This window comes from Brassica napus, chromosome C3 (assembly GCF_020379485.1).
Source record: "Brassica napus cultivar Da-Ae chromosome C3, Da-Ae, whole genome shotgun sequence".
Lineage (NCBI taxonomy): Eukaryota > Viridiplantae > Streptophyta > Magnoliopsida > Brassicales > Brassicaceae > Brassica > Brassica napus.
This window is the reverse complement of record NC_063446.1, coordinates 63,953,792-63,972,045: the sequence shown is the minus strand read 5'-3', so window position 1 is coordinate 63,972,045 and position 18,254 is coordinate 63,953,792. Positions and strand designations below refer to the sequence as shown.

Sequence of the window (18,254 nt, the reverse complement as noted above, 5' to 3'; positions counted from 1 at the left end):
AACACGCACGACATAATTACTGAAGCCACCGGGTTGACGTGTTCAAAGCAGAACCTATTCCTAGCTTTCCATATTTGCCACAGCAAATTCTCATCAGTTCTAAAAAAAGAATATCGTCAATATTCTAAAAGCCAAAAAACACTATATAACTATGAGGCCATTTTTACAAAAGAAGAACTACGAAGCCATTATTGACAAAAGAAAACTTACAAAGCCATGCTACAATATACAGACCCTCCTCTGGTAAAAAAGATGATGAATAAGTGAAGAACACCCAAGAACAATGAGAAAAAGAGAGAGTTTGATCCATAAAAATAAAAAGAGAGAATAGAAAATGTTGTTGTTACGAGAGAGATAGAAAAAGAGTAAATGAAATATTTTTCCTTAGATTTATTATTCTGGCATACATTTGAATGTATAGGCTGAAAAGACAGAATAAATGAATAAACAAAGGATAGAAGGGATAACTTCCAAATGCTCCAAGATTTAAATTCAAATTATCTTTCTTGTGACGGTCGTGTGGATGGATTCTCGTGGATGGATTGTCGTGGAAATAACTCGTTGTGAATGGGTAAGCTGTGGATGAGTTTCTGTGGATGAGTTGACTTAGACCATGCAATGATTTATTTTTACTTTGGTCATGTCTTTTTCATTCCAATAATTCAGCCACTGCTTTTTCTTTCTTCATTCCAGCACTCTCCCTCAAGCTTGAATATAAGGTATAATTAAACTTGGAAAAACCATATAACACATCCAAAATGTTTCTCACTCCTCTAGAAGCTTCCCCAATGTCTTTCTTGGCTCATGGAGGTTATCTTGGGTGAGGCAAGATATAAAATGGCATCCATGTTCATGCATCCACCTGAATTCATACACATGCATGCATCCACTCTCCGTAACCTCTTCTTCTCTTCAATTCTTTTTTATCTCTTTATGTTCAATACTTCCTTCCACGGCGTCGTTTGTTGACAAGTTATACCCTTTGATGGCATTTTCTTGAAGAACAAGAAACGCTACAATAAAACATCACCTTTTTAACACTTAATCCGTCATTCTAATAAAAAGTTCATGACCAAATTAGTCATACATAGATGCAGAAAACACATACTGCAGAAATAAATGAGTACAAAGAGAAAAATTAATAACTATTAAAGATGGATCAATATCAATAGGTACCATTTAAATGGGAGAGATATTCATACCCCTCAATTTTTTTTTTTAATAAATTATGTCGGCTATCCGGTCAATCCCGACAGAAACGCATTAGTGTTACCGAATGGACTACGCCAAAAGCATATCATCCCAATCTAACCGAGTTTAGATACTTACTTCTTGACTAATGCCTGAGGATGGGCCGAAGTCTTATTCAACCCACCATGTTAATTATTAACTGGACCGAAGCTCAAGTCTAGATTGACCAAAAAAATATATATTAGTTTCTAGTGGGAATTGAACTCAAAACCAATATGGATACACGCTGAGCCCAATTATTCTTGTAACATGGATCTTTGTTGGTAAAATGCTGTTGAGTTAAGAACCATCAGGATGTTAGCTTTACCCTTTTTGCTCGTCCCAGTCGACCAATGAATTAGGGATCTTTCCAAGTTTCTATAAAAAACTCCCAATCTATTGAAGCTACGAGAACTGAGAACCACTAAATCAATTCAAAAGTCGCTATAACCCAAGATTGGTTTCCGAAACCACATGCAAGAGCTAAATACTCAAGTACTCAAACTCTAAGAAAAATTACTGGAACCAAAACAAAATTAAAAAACAACCTGAAAGACTAGAGACCAAAACCAAAACAAACCGGCCTGGTTACAATAGAATACTGTCGATGTAGAGCTATCTCCATATCTAAACAAAATACGCTATTGGAATGTGAATGAGCTTTCCACGTGCCTCCGATGCGACTCCACACCCCCAACCATGCCAAAAGAAGCACCACTTCTTTAGTGGCCTAGCCACCAATATGCTTATTGGTGAATAAAGTTACACAAACACAAAGATTATAAGAATTTCTATTCTTATTAGATTTAGAAACTCTCTCAAAACTAAACCTTTCAATGTGTTTTTCTTGATGGAACATCTCTCCATGAGAACTCTTTATATAGGAAGAAGCTACATCTTTTCCTAAGGGCGAAGCTACATCTTTTCCTAATAATAATATGGACACATTCCTAAGCTCGATATGTTTTCCTTTTTCCTTAACCCATCAAACTTCACTTTAATGAGTTAACTTGCTCCTCAAGTTAATTGGAATTATCCAACATTCTCCCCCTTAATTCCAACTTGAATCTTAGGTATGTTGATCTTCTGAACACCGATGAACTTGCGTATTGCTTCGAACTTGATCCTTTCCAATGGCTTAGTGAGTATGTCTGCCTTCTGCTCCACTCCAGGTACGTGCTGCACTTCGATAAAGTCGAACTCCACACATTCTCGAATGAAATGGTACTTCGAGAGTATGTGTTTGCTTCTACCGTGAAACACCGGGTTCTTGGTGAGGGCTATCGCTGACTTATTGTCAATCTTCAACACGACCTTCTTGTCTTCTTTGTTCATGATCTCGACCATCAACTCCTTTAACCATATTGCTCGTTTTGCAGCTTCCATAGCTGCCATGAACTCCGCCTCACATGAAGAGAGTGCCAATGTGGGTTGCCTGCACGATGTCCACGTGATCGGCGATGTTCCTAGGTAGAACATAAACCCTGTAGTGCTTCTTCCATCATCAACGTCTATGTTATCGCTGCTGTCAATGTAACCTGTAATCTCTGTTGTTCTATCCCGTTTGAAGAAGAGACCATACTCTGTAGTGCCCTTTATGTATCATAGTAGATGCTTCACTGCTTCTCCATGACTTTCTCTTGGACTCTGCATATATCTGTTTAATACACCAACCGAAAACGCCAAGTCCGATCGTGTATGAAGAAGATACCTCAAGCATCCTATGATGTTTCGATACGATGTTGCATCAATCTCAGGCTCCTCCTCTGCCTTTGATACTTTCAAACTCGTGTGCATCGGAACATGAGTATGGTTACATGACTCCATCTTCGTCTTGACAAGTATACCTTGCGCGTATCCTTCTTGTTTGATGTGAATGCCATCAGCTCCTTGCGTTACTTCTATACCAAGATAGTATGTAAGCTTCCCAAGGTCTGACATCTCAAATCTTCTTGACATATCATCTTTGAATTGCTTGATAACGTTGAGTGGTCTCTGCCACACACACCTCCCAATCCTAACTCGATGGGTCCCGTTCCTACTCGAAGGGTATTTTGGTTTCTTGCAGATTTCTTGTCAACCGCTCTGATACCAATTGTTGGGATTTATTAAGCCCATACCCAACTCTGTATTATCCGATTAGTACGATATTGTCCACTTTGGGCCTTAGGCAAGCCCGCATGGTTTTATTTTTGGTTTCCTTCCCAAAAGGCCTCGTACTATTAGAGTTTGACATCTCTATATATATTAGACTCTCTTTGTCTAATTTTCCAATGTGAGACTTAGTTTATTATATCACATTCTCCCCCTCAAACTAAGGATCACATTCATCTCGTGTCCCACAACTGACTTCCAGGATCTTTTGACTTGATCTCTGCCACACACACCTCCCAATCCTAACTCGATGGGTCCCATTCCTACTCGAAGGGTATTTTGGTTTCTTGCATATTTCTTGTCAACCGCTCTGATATCAATTGTTGGGATTTATTAAGCCCATGCCCAACTCTGTATTATCCGATTAGTACGATATTGTCCACTTTGGGCCTTAGGCAAGCCCGCATGAATTTACTTTTGGGCTTATTCCCAAAAGGCCTCGTACTATTAGAGTTGAACATCTTTTTATATATTAGACTCTCTTTGTCTAATTCTCCAATGTGGGACTTAGTTTGTTATATCACATTCACCCCCTCAAACTAAGGATCACATTCATCTCGTGTCTTACAAGTGACTTCCAGGATCTTTTGACTTGATCTATGCCACACACACCTTCCAATCCTAACTCAATGGGTCCCGTTCCTACTCGAAGGGTATTTTGGTCTTCCTGCAGATTTCTCGTCAACCTCGCTCTGATACCAATTAAAGTTGCACAAACACAAAGATTATAAGAACTTCTCTTCTTATTAGATTTAGAAACTCTCTCAAAACTAAACCTTTCAATGTGTTTCTCTTGATGTAACATCTCTCCATGAGAACTCTTTATATAGGAAGAAGTTACATCTTTTCCTAAGGGCGAAGCTACATCTTTTCCTAATAATAATATGGATACATTCCTAAGCTCGATATGTTTTCGTTTTTCCTTACCCCATCAAACTTGACTTTAATGAGTTAGGAATTATCCAACAGTAAATATGGTTCTAACTTTGTCAAACGCACAACTTGACTCAAAATGTAAAACATTTTTTATCATTAAAATATTTATTAATCAAATGCTGGTTTCCATAGGAATTATGCATGCTTGAAATGTTCACCATACTGCTACACACTGAAGTGGACCTCATCTTCATCTAAAGTTCAACATGACAAACTTTTATATTCTATATGTATAAACGTGACTTTGAACCCTTAATTATTCTCTTTCAGGCTTGTTGATCTCCTTTTGCTTATGCTTCCTTGTCCTTTCTCCAACTGATCAACAATACATTCACATTGTATGTATAAGGGCAAAATATACTTTCTAATCTTTAACTTTGGCAAATGGTACAAAAGCAGCATAAACTTTTGCATCTAACAAAAATGTGCTTATACCTCTGATACAAACTACAAAGTCAATCAAACAGAGACAACGCAAGAGCTCAAATTTCATGGGGACGCTTTGCACAACATCTATCCACTCAACATTCCCCCAAACCTCACCTTCATCATGCGTTTCCATCGTGATTTCCGCACACCAAATCTGCTTCCTATTACTATTACCGGGGTTACGTGTCATATGCCCTTCCCACATAAATAAAAGCTTCCCACCACAACTAACTAACTCAGTTGTATTTCCACTTAAGCCACCATTCCCATCGTACATCTTTGTTAATGAGTCTAAACCTTTCACACCTTTCCAATTTCCTCCATCCTTTGTCCACGAGCAGCCATGACTTAGACTATAGACGTATCATACACCATCAATCACACATGCTGACTTGGGAATACAGCGGTACCGTACACCACCATCCATCAAACATGTTGACTTCTGTAACTACTCTCCCAGTTATCTTGACTTGTGTCATAAGAGCATGATTAATGGGGGTTCTTAGCGAAATTAATCATGCTCTAACCATACGTTCTGTCTGAATTCCAAAAGTAAATCTTTCCTTTTATCTCTTTAATTCTGTGAAAGGTACAGCAACATATCTCAGTAGCCGGATCCGAGAGAGGTTTCCAAGTTTGTGTATTTGTGTCGAACACCTCACCCCATGGTTCTTCTAATACTCCGCATCCTCCCATCACATATATTTTTCCATCGTAGCGACATGTGTGAGCATGCCTTCGGCCTAAGATCATGCTAGGTGCATCAAGCCATGTGTGAGTACGACAACAAGGATTCGTATGGCTGATGAGGGACAAGCCCATTTAAACCTGACCCATTTGGACATGTAATTTGCCTCATGTTCGGTCTTGACTGGTCCGCCGATAACATAAATCTCTGAACCAACAACTACGGTGGATTTTGACAAAGAAAGAAAATCAGACGACGGAATTAGAGCCAACGATTTTCCGGCGGTTAGGGGTAAACCATTGGGGAGATTGATAACTTTCATCGGAGAGACAGACGTAGAGACACTGCTTGGTGCTTCCGATGTGAGTTCGAGCTAAGTAGAGCTCCTTGGAAGAGAGGAGCGACCGAAAGCTTTTTGAAATGATTGAGAGTGTAGGGTAGTACATTCTCGAGATCCTGGCTAAGCAGTTGACTACTATTTCATCTGTAAGTAAAGAAAACGATGGACATGAAGGTGGTTCTGCTGCCATGACTTTCTGTGTGGATGAAAACTAGGTTAAACGAGAAAATACTATTCCGCATGTGAAATTATCACATAAAGTTCTTTTTCTATTTACTTACTATGTGTTTTCCTACACCATATGTGCAGTAAATTTTTTTTTAAATCTAACTTTTATTTAAAAATAAATTTTATTAAATATTATATATTTTACTATTTTCTTACTAATATTTAATATAAATTTGATATATATTAAATCAATTTGTATAAAACTAATAAAAATGATATAACATTGTATAATTATCAAAAATTTAGCCTAAACAATATTTATAAAATTTGTAGGTATATAAAAAACTAATGATCTTACGATTAGATATTTAAATTTTAAAAAAATTGTAGAAATTTTTGAAATCTTTAGAAATCCAAATTGTATAATTATACAAAAATAATAATATTTCGAAATTTGAAATGTTATATATGAATATATTTATTTTATAGATGATGTATGAGTTATTACCATATTTAAAAAAGTTTACAAAAAGAAATATCAATATTAAATGTAATATATGAATTATTACCATATTCTAATAAGTTTGCCAAAAATATAAATCAACATTAAATGAAATTATCCATGTCATATTTTTCCGAAGCTATGTCATCAATTGCAGTAGTCATGTCATATTTGTTTTGTGAAATTGATTATAAAGAGGACATGTGGCAAAATCACTTCGCAAATATAGTCTTGGGGATAGCAACCCCTCCCTTTTTTTTTTTTGTTTTGCCAATTTGTTCACTTATTTTGATACCTGTCACAGAAGCCCCTAATTTTCAGAAAATACAACAATGGAACTAGGGGGTGTTCAATTCAATAAAATTGAACAAACTAAACCCAAATCAAACATCAATAGAAAAAAATGGTCTGAATTGGTAATACCAAATAAACCAAATAAATGTTATTTATAAGAATCCCCAGGATATTGTTCGCATGTTCGGTGTATTAACCGTCCAACCCGAATTATATAAATTACATAATTATTTTATTTATATTATTTTTAATTAAAAATTTGACTTTAAATATTTTTTACTTTTTAAGTGGGAAGTTGTTTTGATTTTATCAGACTAAATAAAATATATCTTTCTGCTGACATATATTTGAACTAAATTTTAGTTATTTAATAATATTATGATATTTTTAATTTTTCTGATTTTTATTTAATAAAAATTATCATAATTATTAAATTTTTATATTTACTAATTAGTTTTCCCTAATATTTAAATAAAATATAAGAAGTATATTTAAAAGGTAGAATACTGAAAATATTAATCTTTTAATAGATCTAATTTTAATCATATAAACTAAAATTCAGAAATGTTATAAAGATAAAATTTGTAACGGTTTTTGTATAAAACTTAAAGTCAAAAAAATATAATCTAAATCAAACAAAATTAAATATGGTTTTAATATGGTAGCTAATTTTCATAAACCGAAATACCGAAAAAACTAAAACAAGACTAATATTTGAATTGAACGTCCCCTCTCTCAAGGTATGCTTGGGCATCAGTTGTAGTATGGGTCGATTTTCTTCGGGACAGATTTTTATCTTAGAGATTTGGATCTATATTAGTATCTATAAATTTCTGTAAAGTTTCGGTCAGTTCAGATCTTAATTTAAAAAAAAAAAACAATTAATGCCAAAAAATTCTTTGGATATGGTTCGGTTTGGTTACTTAATACTAGAAATATCCTAAAAGACTCAAAATATACTTGAATACCCGAGAAGAACTAATATATTATTAAAGTTAATAAAATTTTATCTTGTAACCCATAGCTATTTCCGAAAACTCAAGCCTAATTATTCTTTTAAAAGTTTTGAAAATATAGGTGGAAAAATAAAAAGCCTAATATATCAAAAGAATTTTGGATTATTCAGATACCCAATCGCATTTTGGATAGGCGGATCGGAACCGAGACCAGCAAGTTTAAATATGAAAACCTAATAAGGTAAAATTTATATATAGACCTGATCCGAACCAAATTTTTGAGTCGGTTCTAGTCTGGTTTTCAGATCCAAGTAAAATGCTAAGGTCTAGTTGGAGCTAAAAAGTTGTGTTTGAAGTTTGAACAAACATGGTTTCAGCTAAAACAAAATTCAAACAACATATTAAACATGAGTTTTTTTTTTCGAAACACGGAATTCAACTTCGCTTACAATGTTAATTAAGACACAGCTTGTGCTTTAATTGGTAAAGATGGTACTGAGGACAGAACTCAACAAGTGAAAGATTTGATCTTTGAACATTTATTTTTCTTTTGGAGAGTATGTATCCATTATGAGGTAATGCGAAATGGAGAAGGAATGATCCTGAAAAAGTTAATCTAAGGGTGGCTTCAATAGTATTGCTGCTTGATGTGACTCATGCTCAGGGTGCTATTCATACCGGGGATTTGGAATAACGTGGTCCGCGACGCGAGGGATTATCCTAAAATTAATTATAGGGTGATTTCGATAGGAATCATGCTTGCTTGAAATGTTCACCGTGGTGTTACACTTTATTAAGTTTCTTGCATTTGAAATCGACTGCATTTTCATCTGACGTTTCAACATGAAAATTTGTTTTATTCTGTATGTTTTTTTTCTTATGTTTCAGTGAAAGTAGGAGCTCAAATTAAATACCTCGTCGAACCTTATAAGCCTGAGACAATCTGATATGTGTTTCAGTCCTAGCACAAACATAACGCAACCCTACTTTCAAGAAAAGAAAGACTTGATCACCGATATATACTACAAAATAATGAAATATTCATAATCAATTTAAAAGGCATGGCATTCAAATAGCATATGTGATACTGGAGCGGTGGAGCGGTGGAGCGGTCGAACATGGTCCGAACCTAAAAACAAACAAATATAAGAAATTTTCTAAAATAAATACATAAATTTGATTTAAAATTTCAAAATTTTAATGTATTCTTAAATTTCTAGTTTATAGTTAGAAGAGAAACTTCAAATATATATAAATAAAGAGAAAAAGACAAAAATAGCACTAAATCAAGTTTTTGTTTCCAAACTAACACTCAAGGTCAAAAGTCACAAAAATAGCACTTAATGTTTTATCAAAAGTCACAAACTTAGGGTTTAGAGTTAAAGGGTGGGGTTTAGGATTTAGGGTTTAGGGTTTAGGGTTTAGGGTTTAGGTTTTAGATTTTAGGGTTTAGGGTTTAGAGTTTAGGGTTTAGGGTTTAGAGTTTAGGGTTTATGGTTTAGAGTTTAGGGTTTAGGGTTTAGGGTGTAGAGTTTAGGGTTTAGGGTTTTGAGTTTAGGGTTTAGGGTTTTGAGTTGAGAAATGAGGTTTTGGAGATAAGATTTCAAATTTTGAAAAATAAAAAAATTAAAATTTTTAAAGGATAAACTTAGAAATGTGCTATTTTGGTCATTTTAGTTTTTGAGTGCTATTTTTGTGATATAAACTTAGAAATGTGCTATTTTAGAGATTTGCCCATAAATAAAACTATTAACTTTTAAAATTATTTCATTATATTGTTAAATATATAGTTAATATTTTCTTTGAACAGGACTTTATAATAATTTCAGACGCCCTGTTAAGAGGCTTCGATAAATATATCCAAAGACAAATACCAAGTTGCCCGTAGCTAGTTTGGCTTGATGATAAAAAAATTTATGTTCATAAACGTGACTTTTAACTCAACCCAATTAGTCTCCTTCACTCTAGTTGCTCTCCTTTTGCTTCCGCTTCTTTCTCCTTTCTCCAACTGATCAAAAATGCATTCACATTATATATATACAAGGGGACATCTTTCCACTGAGTTTAGCCAAAATGGATCATGTATAAGGGCACTAACCAAACAATGGCTCCATTTTGTTAAAGTGGAGGACTAAAAGCGACTATATACTATGTTTAATTAGATCATACCTCTAATACAAGTCAATCAAATAGGGACAACGATACAATGCACAAGCTCACGCTGTGTGGGAAAGCTTTGCACAACATCAATCCACTCAACATTCCCCCAAACTTCACCTTCATCATCCGTTTCTAACATGATTTCCGCACACCAAATTTTCTTCGTGTTTTTGGGATTATGTTTCATATATCCTTCCCACACAAATAAGAGCTTCCCACCACAACTAACTAGCTTAGTTTTATTTACTGGAGCAACCATTCATATTGTACATCTTTATTAATGAGTCTTAACTCTTTCGCACCTTTCCATTTTCCTCCATCCCTTGTCCACCGAAAGTAGTAGGGAGCATGACTCATACGATACCATACACCATCAATCACAGATGCTGACTTCAGAATAAAGCAAGATTATGCCCTTACTTTTCTTTCATAATTACAATATCATGCTACTCTTTATTTTTATTTTTTTCATTACTAATTAAATTCGGCTATTATATTTAGCCCAATCGAAGAGGAAGGTTTATTGTCCAATCAAATTGCAGCATCACTTATTAACAAATCAAGTCACTCCTATATTAATGCATAAAATAATTAATTAATTTCGATCAAAAATATAAGCCAATCGTATTGCAGATTTAATCCCCAATCATATTGCATATTTAATACGTTATACCATTTGCCTATATCATATTTCTCTCACTATCGTATTTAGCTTTATTTTCCAATTTTCGTTGGTAAAAAAATTATTTTTACTTTTTTAATAGAACCAGACTAACGTTTTTTAAGATATAGTTATTGTTCAAACCAGACTTTAATAAAAACTATGAGCTTTGGTTCAATTACCAGTTTTGTAGAATAAATGGGCTTTGGTTCAGTTACGAGTTTTGTATAATAAAATAGCTCGAATACACGTAAGAAGTATAGCCCATATCATACTCAGCCCAGACTTCTAACATAAGGTTTGATCCCGACGAACTTGGCCGACTCTTTTCTCACTGTAAAATCCTCGCCGTACCCCTCCAGCTCCTAATAGATTCAGAAACGTACACAATGATGGCATTCAATCAACGACGTCCACTACTTGAGCGTCAATGCCTCTTCAATTCCTTAGCAGGTTCAGTGATTGAGTATATACATACCCTCGGAGAGGATTCACGCACATCTCTTTGTTCCATCAAAATCGTTAAAATGATTTTTGTGAAAGTTCCAAAAATGGTGAATCAACTTCTTTATTTCTCTGAGCTCAAGGCTGGTTGGTGCAGGCAGAGTGTAGTAACGAGGAACTTTCATTTCTGGGAATCTTGGAATGTGAAGAAAGGTGGAGAGCTGATGGGATTTGATCTTCTACTGGTTGATGGAAAGGTAAGGAGGATTGCATGCTGTTTTTTTCTTTACAATATTGGTATCTGTAATCGTCTTTGAGAGATATTTTTGTTTTCTCTGTTTTGGTGCGAAGTTGATTTGTTGCTACAGTGAACAGTGGCTGGTTTTCCTATACAAAGCAATGGTATTTTAAGCTTTGAGGAATGTTTAAATGATTTACAGAAATGAATTAGTCTGAGAACAAATTTCACATCGTACAAAGCAGAGACATCTTCATCGAAGAACATGCGTAGTGGGCCACAAAGTCGGATGACATAGCCACAAACTCTGTTGTTTCCGTTTAAGTTCCCTTTGATGTTTAAAGATCATTGTATAAAGAACTTCTGAGTTCTCCCAAAGCTCATCCTATAATTCAGAAAACATAAAAAGCATAGTAAAACAGATCAATATGCAATTTATTTCCTTCAAGAGAATTTCGTTAACATGTGATAAAATTAAGTTCTTAGAATATAAACAATCCATTGATGATCTTTAATCAATAATCCGATCAATCCCATTTTACCTAACAGTTGATTAACCAAAGACAGTGTGGGAAGGGTAAAGCATCTCTTGTTTATAAAGAGGAATCTTTGAATGTCTGGGAAATTTGTAAAAATGTACGAGGTAGATAAGAAATGGAGGAAGAGGATGAGTTATTCACAAAATCACTATTTTTCCTTTGAGAATTTTTCTTGCATTTTTCCAAACAAAGAATCAACCGAACCCATCATAACAAACACAAACAGGAGGATGAGGTTCGTCCATATGGTGACATGGAGGACTTGGAGCCATTGGATACATATGCTGATGAGGAGGATGATATTGATCTTGTGGAGCAGAGTATATCACAGTTTCTGGCGGTCCATTGTTCTGCGGAGGAGCACCACCACTAACTCCCCTCCTCCTTCAATCACCACTATCATGGTCTTAGAGCTTCTTCTTTTTCTGTTTTCTTCTTCGCAGCTCCATCTCCTGACGGACGTTAAGGTATACCTTTGACAAACGTGGCAAATTGCTTCACCTGATCACATCCTCCAATTTATAATAAAAATAATATTTTAAAAATTTAGATGTAAAGGTTATTTGTTTTAAGAACATAGAAATATTTATACTAATAAAAATACAATTATTTGTTTATAATAATGTTATATAGTAAATTGTTTATATATAATAACTAAAGTATATATAATAGATTCAATGTAAAAGTTTATTAGGAAGATTATACAATCACTTCTATCGCAATAATAGTTATTTGGATAACATGGTTTACTTGGTGTTTATATAATTACATATACGCAAATTCAAACAAACATATATATTTTTAAATAACAAACCTAATTGTATTAGGTTTCTAAGTTTCTTACCTAATTTAATGTAATTTTTATAATAAATAGGCTATTCATTTTTGTATTGTTTAAATCAATACTTACCAGAAACTGTATATAAAAAGTATTACTAAAAATTCAATAAACAAGCATATAAATTTTTTTATGTATTTCGTGTTGAACTCAATCGGCCGTACAGCTTTAAGAAATTACATTTTATTTACTACTCTCTTTTTTCTTAGAGGACGCCTTGTGATTATGCATGCATGTAAAAATATTTATATTTATTTTTTTGCTTAATGAACACTTATTAATTATTTGCTTAACCACATTTAAACTAATAAATGTCATGTATTAAAAATACAGGAATATCAATATCGAAGTAAAAGAAACCTTGAAAACAAAGTTAAACATATATTTTTGTGAAATAATTAAATAGTGAAATAAATATATGATTTGCAACGCAATCTGCTATTACGACAAACAAATAAATTTTCATATGATGTACAGATTGTGTTTAAGTTGATTTTGGTTTGCACAAATTAGTAGTGGTTAAGAGTCTGACATTCATTTTAAAAATAAGTTGTGCTTAAGAGCTGCAATCTTTCGAAAGTTTCTGTAAATTGTGAAAGTTGCGGTGGATGAGTCTGACATGACTGCAAAGTTTCTCATGAATCATTTGCTCAAATTTGATGACATCGTTGCAGAAAGATAAGCTCGAGTACAAGAAGTTTAAAATTTGATTGCAACAAGAACATAATTATTGCTTACATGCAAGAACAATATTAGGCAGTGAGTAACTTAAACAGAAATAGTAAAATTTGAGCGTATCTGATCCAAAAAATGTTTATTTATTTCAGATATACATTGCATATCCTGAATACAATGAACCAGAAAAGTTAAAAAAAAAAAAAGTTTAATGAGAAAGACTCATCAAATGGTAGTTAACACATCATAGAAACAAATTTGATGACAAAACAACATATATATAACTGAAATTTAAATTATACAATAGAGAAAATTATTATCGTAACATTTAATATCAAAAAATCAGAAAAGTTGAGAAGAAAGACTCATCAAATGGTAATTGACACACCAGATGATATATAAGAAGAAAACAAAATCAGACCAAAACATTTCAATATACAATGAAAAAGCTTAATCCAAACAATAAAACAATTATGGAGTATAACAAACTTAATCAAATAAATATACATCAAACTAGAATAAATAAAATATTAAATAAGAATAATTTACATTATTTAGGTATTCTTTAAAAAAAGAAAATCAACAACATAAAATTATTTACTCATAGCAATGAAAAACATAATGGCTAGAAAACCAAAAACAAATAAATATCATAGTAAAATATGATATAAATATAATGTGATAGTGAACTTACCACTGATAATAAAATAATCATGTCAAAAACACATCAAAACAAATGAATCAAGAGACACAAAATTAAAAATAATAGAATGACCAACAACGTGTCAATATACTCATTAAACTAGATAAAAATAAAAATATTCATTATGACTGTAAAACTATGGAAGTACACATCTATTGACCTAAAATAAACCTATAATTAACCCATTATAGTAAATTTACAATCAGCAACAAAACAATATGAAAACTAACATTGGAAATTTAGAAACATAAATACTTTTGAAGATATATTACATTAATTGCATAATGCGACTTCTCCTAAAACAAATTACTAATTTACTATTTAGTAGAAACAAACTATATATGCTAATGAACAACGAAAATAAAGAATACCCATAACTACAAAACACAATAACATAATCTATGTTTACTAAAAACCCGTATCGACCATCAAATGTAACATCTCCCAACAATATCATACGAAGCAGCTAAAAGAACATACACACACGATGTAAGAGTTTATCTAGAGATACTGGTGATTCCATGATTACAAACAATTTTAAACTCATTATAGAATAAAACATACGAACCCGGCGCGTAGCGCCGGAATACCACTAGTACTTAATCTTTAACTTTGGCAAATGGTATCAAAGAAGCATAAACTTTTTTTCCAACAAAATGTACTCATCTTTCTATTGAGTTTAGCCAAAATGGATCCATGTATAAGGGCACAAACCAAACAATGGGTCCATTTTGTTAAAGTTGATGACTAAAAAGCAAATATTGTCTCTACTCTTTATACAACTTCATTTAGTTAGATCATACCTCTCTGATACAAGTCAATCAAACGGAGACAACAAGACAATTTAAGAGCTCACACTGTGTGGGAACGCTTTGCACAACATCAATCCACTCAGCATTCCCCCAGACCTCACCTTCATCATCAGTTTCCAACGTGATTTCCGCGCACCAAATTTTCTTCCTATTATTGGGATTATGTTTCATACAACCTTCCCACAAAAGTAAGAGCTTCCCACAACAACTAACTAACTTAGTTTTATTACTACCAGAGCCACCATTCCTATTGTACATCTTTATTAATGAGTCTAACCCTTTCACAGCTTTCCATTTTTCTCCCTCCCTTGTCCACCGAAAGTCGTATGGACCATAACTCATATGATACCATACGCCATCAATCTCACATGCTGACTTCGGAATACAATGGTACCATACACCACCATCAATCATACTCTCCCAGTTATCTTCGCTTGTGTCATAAGCATACGCTCTGTATGAATTCCAAAAGTGAATCTTTCCTTTCATCCCTATGATTGTGTAAAAATTACATCTGCATATGTTACGTATCGCATTACCCGGATCAGAGAGACGTTCCCATGTTTGCGTCTTTATGTCGAACACCTCGGCCCATGGTTCATCATCATCTCCGCATCCTCCCATGACATATATTTTTCCATCCTAGAAACATGTGAGAGAATCGTTCCGGGCTACGATCATGCTAGGTGCATCACGCCAGTGTGAGTACGACAATCAAGGATTCTTATGGCAGATGAGGGACATGACGGTTCGGTCTTGATTGGTCCACCATAACGTAAATGTCTGAACCAACAACTACGGTTGATTTTGATATCGAAGGAGAATCAGACGATGGAATTGGAGCCAACGATTTTCCGAGTGTCTTATTCTTCTTTTTCTTCTCGAGGGCTAGATTAGGGTTAATCCAGCGGGTACAAACCATTGGCGAGATTGGTATCTTTCATCGGAGAGACAGACGTAGAGACACTGCTCGGTACTTCCTATGTGAGATCGAGCTGTGTAGAGCTGCTTGGAAGAGAGGAGTGACCAGAAGCTTTTGGAAATGATTGAGAGTCTCGGGTAGTATGCTCTCGATATCAGGGCTAAGCAACTCACGATGATTTCGTCTGGAAGTAAAGAAAACGATGGAGATGTCGAAGGTGATGGTGACGTCTTTTTCTTCCTTTTACTCTTCTTCTCCGGTGGTTCTACTTGGAGGTTCATGGCGGCAATGACTTCCTGTATGGCTGAAAACTAGGTTAAATGAGAAAATACTATTTGGTATATATAAGATTATCACATAAGTCATTTGCTATTTACTAATAGCAACCCTACCCTTCTTTTGTTTTGCCAATTTGTTCTTTAGTTTTGATTTCGATCACAGAAGCCCCTAAGTTTTCAGACGTTGGAGCTAAAAAGAAGTCATGTTTGAAGCTTGTACAAACATGGTTTCGATCACGGAGACTTTAAACTGTAGCATATTAAACAGAAAACTTTTGTGTGTTTTTTTTTTCTTCCAAAACATAGAGTTCAGTATCACTTACAATGTTAATTAAGACACAGCGTATTCTTTAAGGTTCTAACCCTTTCTCAAGACAAATAGAACTCAACTTGCTAAAGATTTGATGCTTCAAACACTTGCTAAATAACTGCTAAAAAGAGAACAAACCTTTTTTAGTCTGACATGGATTGGATCAAGAATAACTATGATTCTTGTTTCTTTGCTATGATCAAATTTTTTTTCACACTTACCTCCTCGAAAGATTCTTGTTTCTTTGCAGATCAACATCTATAGACACCGTTATGTTGGTTTTTCCTCCATTAGCCCAAATTAAACCCAAAAAATCATGATCCATATTAAAAGCCCAAAAAAAGAGCACAAGGAGGAAGAATTATCTAGAATTATGGAGAAGAAGAGAGAAAGTTATGGAGTAGAATAATTAATGTTAGATATTTTGAAATAAGATAATAATTTAGAGAAATCTAGAACATGTTAGAGTTTGCTCCTTCACTTGTATAAATAAGGGTGCTTAGCACCATTTGTATCATCCAAGAATCAAGAAAAGCAATTGAGAGAAAACATTCAAGAAAGAGTTTTAAGAAAGTTTCTAAAAGAATCTCCAAACACAAACCTTAGTAGAAAATCCCTTTCCCAAATACAAAAGCTATCACAAATATAAACCGTCTACATTTCATCTTAACCTCTCAAAGAAAATATTATCCGCTATCTTTTCCAACAGCTGGTATCAGAGCCAAGTTACCGTTATCTTTGAAGAAGTAAAGATGGAGGCCATGTTACCTTTGAAGGTGACATGTTCAAGCTCACGACGGACAACTTCTCTTATTGGAAACCGATGATGGAAGATCACCTTTATTGTAAGGATTTGCATGAGCCCATCATTATGAAGGATAAGCCGGAAGGAAAGCATGATAAAGCATGGGAGATTCTTAATAGAAAGGCAGTTGCCGTAATACGTAAGTATGTCGACCGATCTCTCTTTGAACATGTCAATACCTACACAAATGCTTTTGAATTATGGAAAAAACTTGAATCCATGATTCAAACGAAAACACCTCGAAACAAAGCTTTTCTTGTTCGACGGTTGGTAAAGTTGGAGTACAACGATGGCCAGAGCATGATGGAGCACTTGAACAATTTCAAGGGGATCGTAAATCAGCTTAACAAAGTTGATATGAGGTTGAAGACGAAATGCAAGCCCTTTTACTCCTTAGTTCACTACCAGAGAGTTGGGACACACTAGTTGCCACTCTAAGCAATTCAGCACCGGAGGGAAAGCTTACCATGGACACTGTTGGGGTCAAAATCGGTCACGACGGAATCAATGTCTGAAAGTCCGTAAAAATCGGCATGAACGTTTTTACGAAAATTAAATCTTAGAAAAAAGATTTATTTTTACGAAGAATCTTGCGGAGAAAACACATTCACGAAAAATTGGAGAAAGACTCGAACAAGGTTGCCGCGTAGCAACCAGCGCAAAAGCTAGTCGCTACGTAGCGACCAAGCACGTACACGGCTCGGTCGCTACGTAGCGACCGAGCTCTCACCGTAGCTCGGTCACTACGTAGCGACCGAGCACGTACACGGCTCGGTCGCTACGAAGCGACCGAGCTCTCCTCGAAGCTCGGTCGCTACGTAGCGACCAAGCTCTCCCCGAACCGAGCACGTACACGGCTCGGTCGCTACGTAGCGACCTAGCTCTCCCCGAAGCTCGGTCACTACGTAGCGACCGAGCACGTACACGGCTCGGTCGCTACGTAGCGACCGAGCTCTCATCGAAGCTCGGTCGCTACGTAGTGACCAAGCTCTCCCCGAAGCTCGGTCACTACGTAGCGACCGTGCTTTCTTAAAAATCGATACGACACGAATCCATGCATTCTCGTCTACTCTTTAATGCTATCTCCCGAAGACCATAGCCAACCCATTTTATATTTCTCGTCATTTGAAGTCATCAATCAAACTTTACGATAAAAACCGCGGAAAGTTCGT

General features: G+C 34.8%; 2 pseudogenes; both read right to left on the bottom strand.

Moving 5' to 3' along the window:
* Positions 1 to 2,687: 2,687 nt before the first annotated feature.
* On the bottom strand, positions 2,688 to 5,967 carry LOC125583245 (annotated as a pseudogene).
* A 3,451-nt stretch (positions 5,968 to 9,418) lies between these two features.
* LOC125583848 lies at positions 9,419 to 16,210 on the bottom strand (annotated as a pseudogene).
* Between the last annotated feature and the right edge of the window lie 2,044 nt (positions 16,211 to 18,254).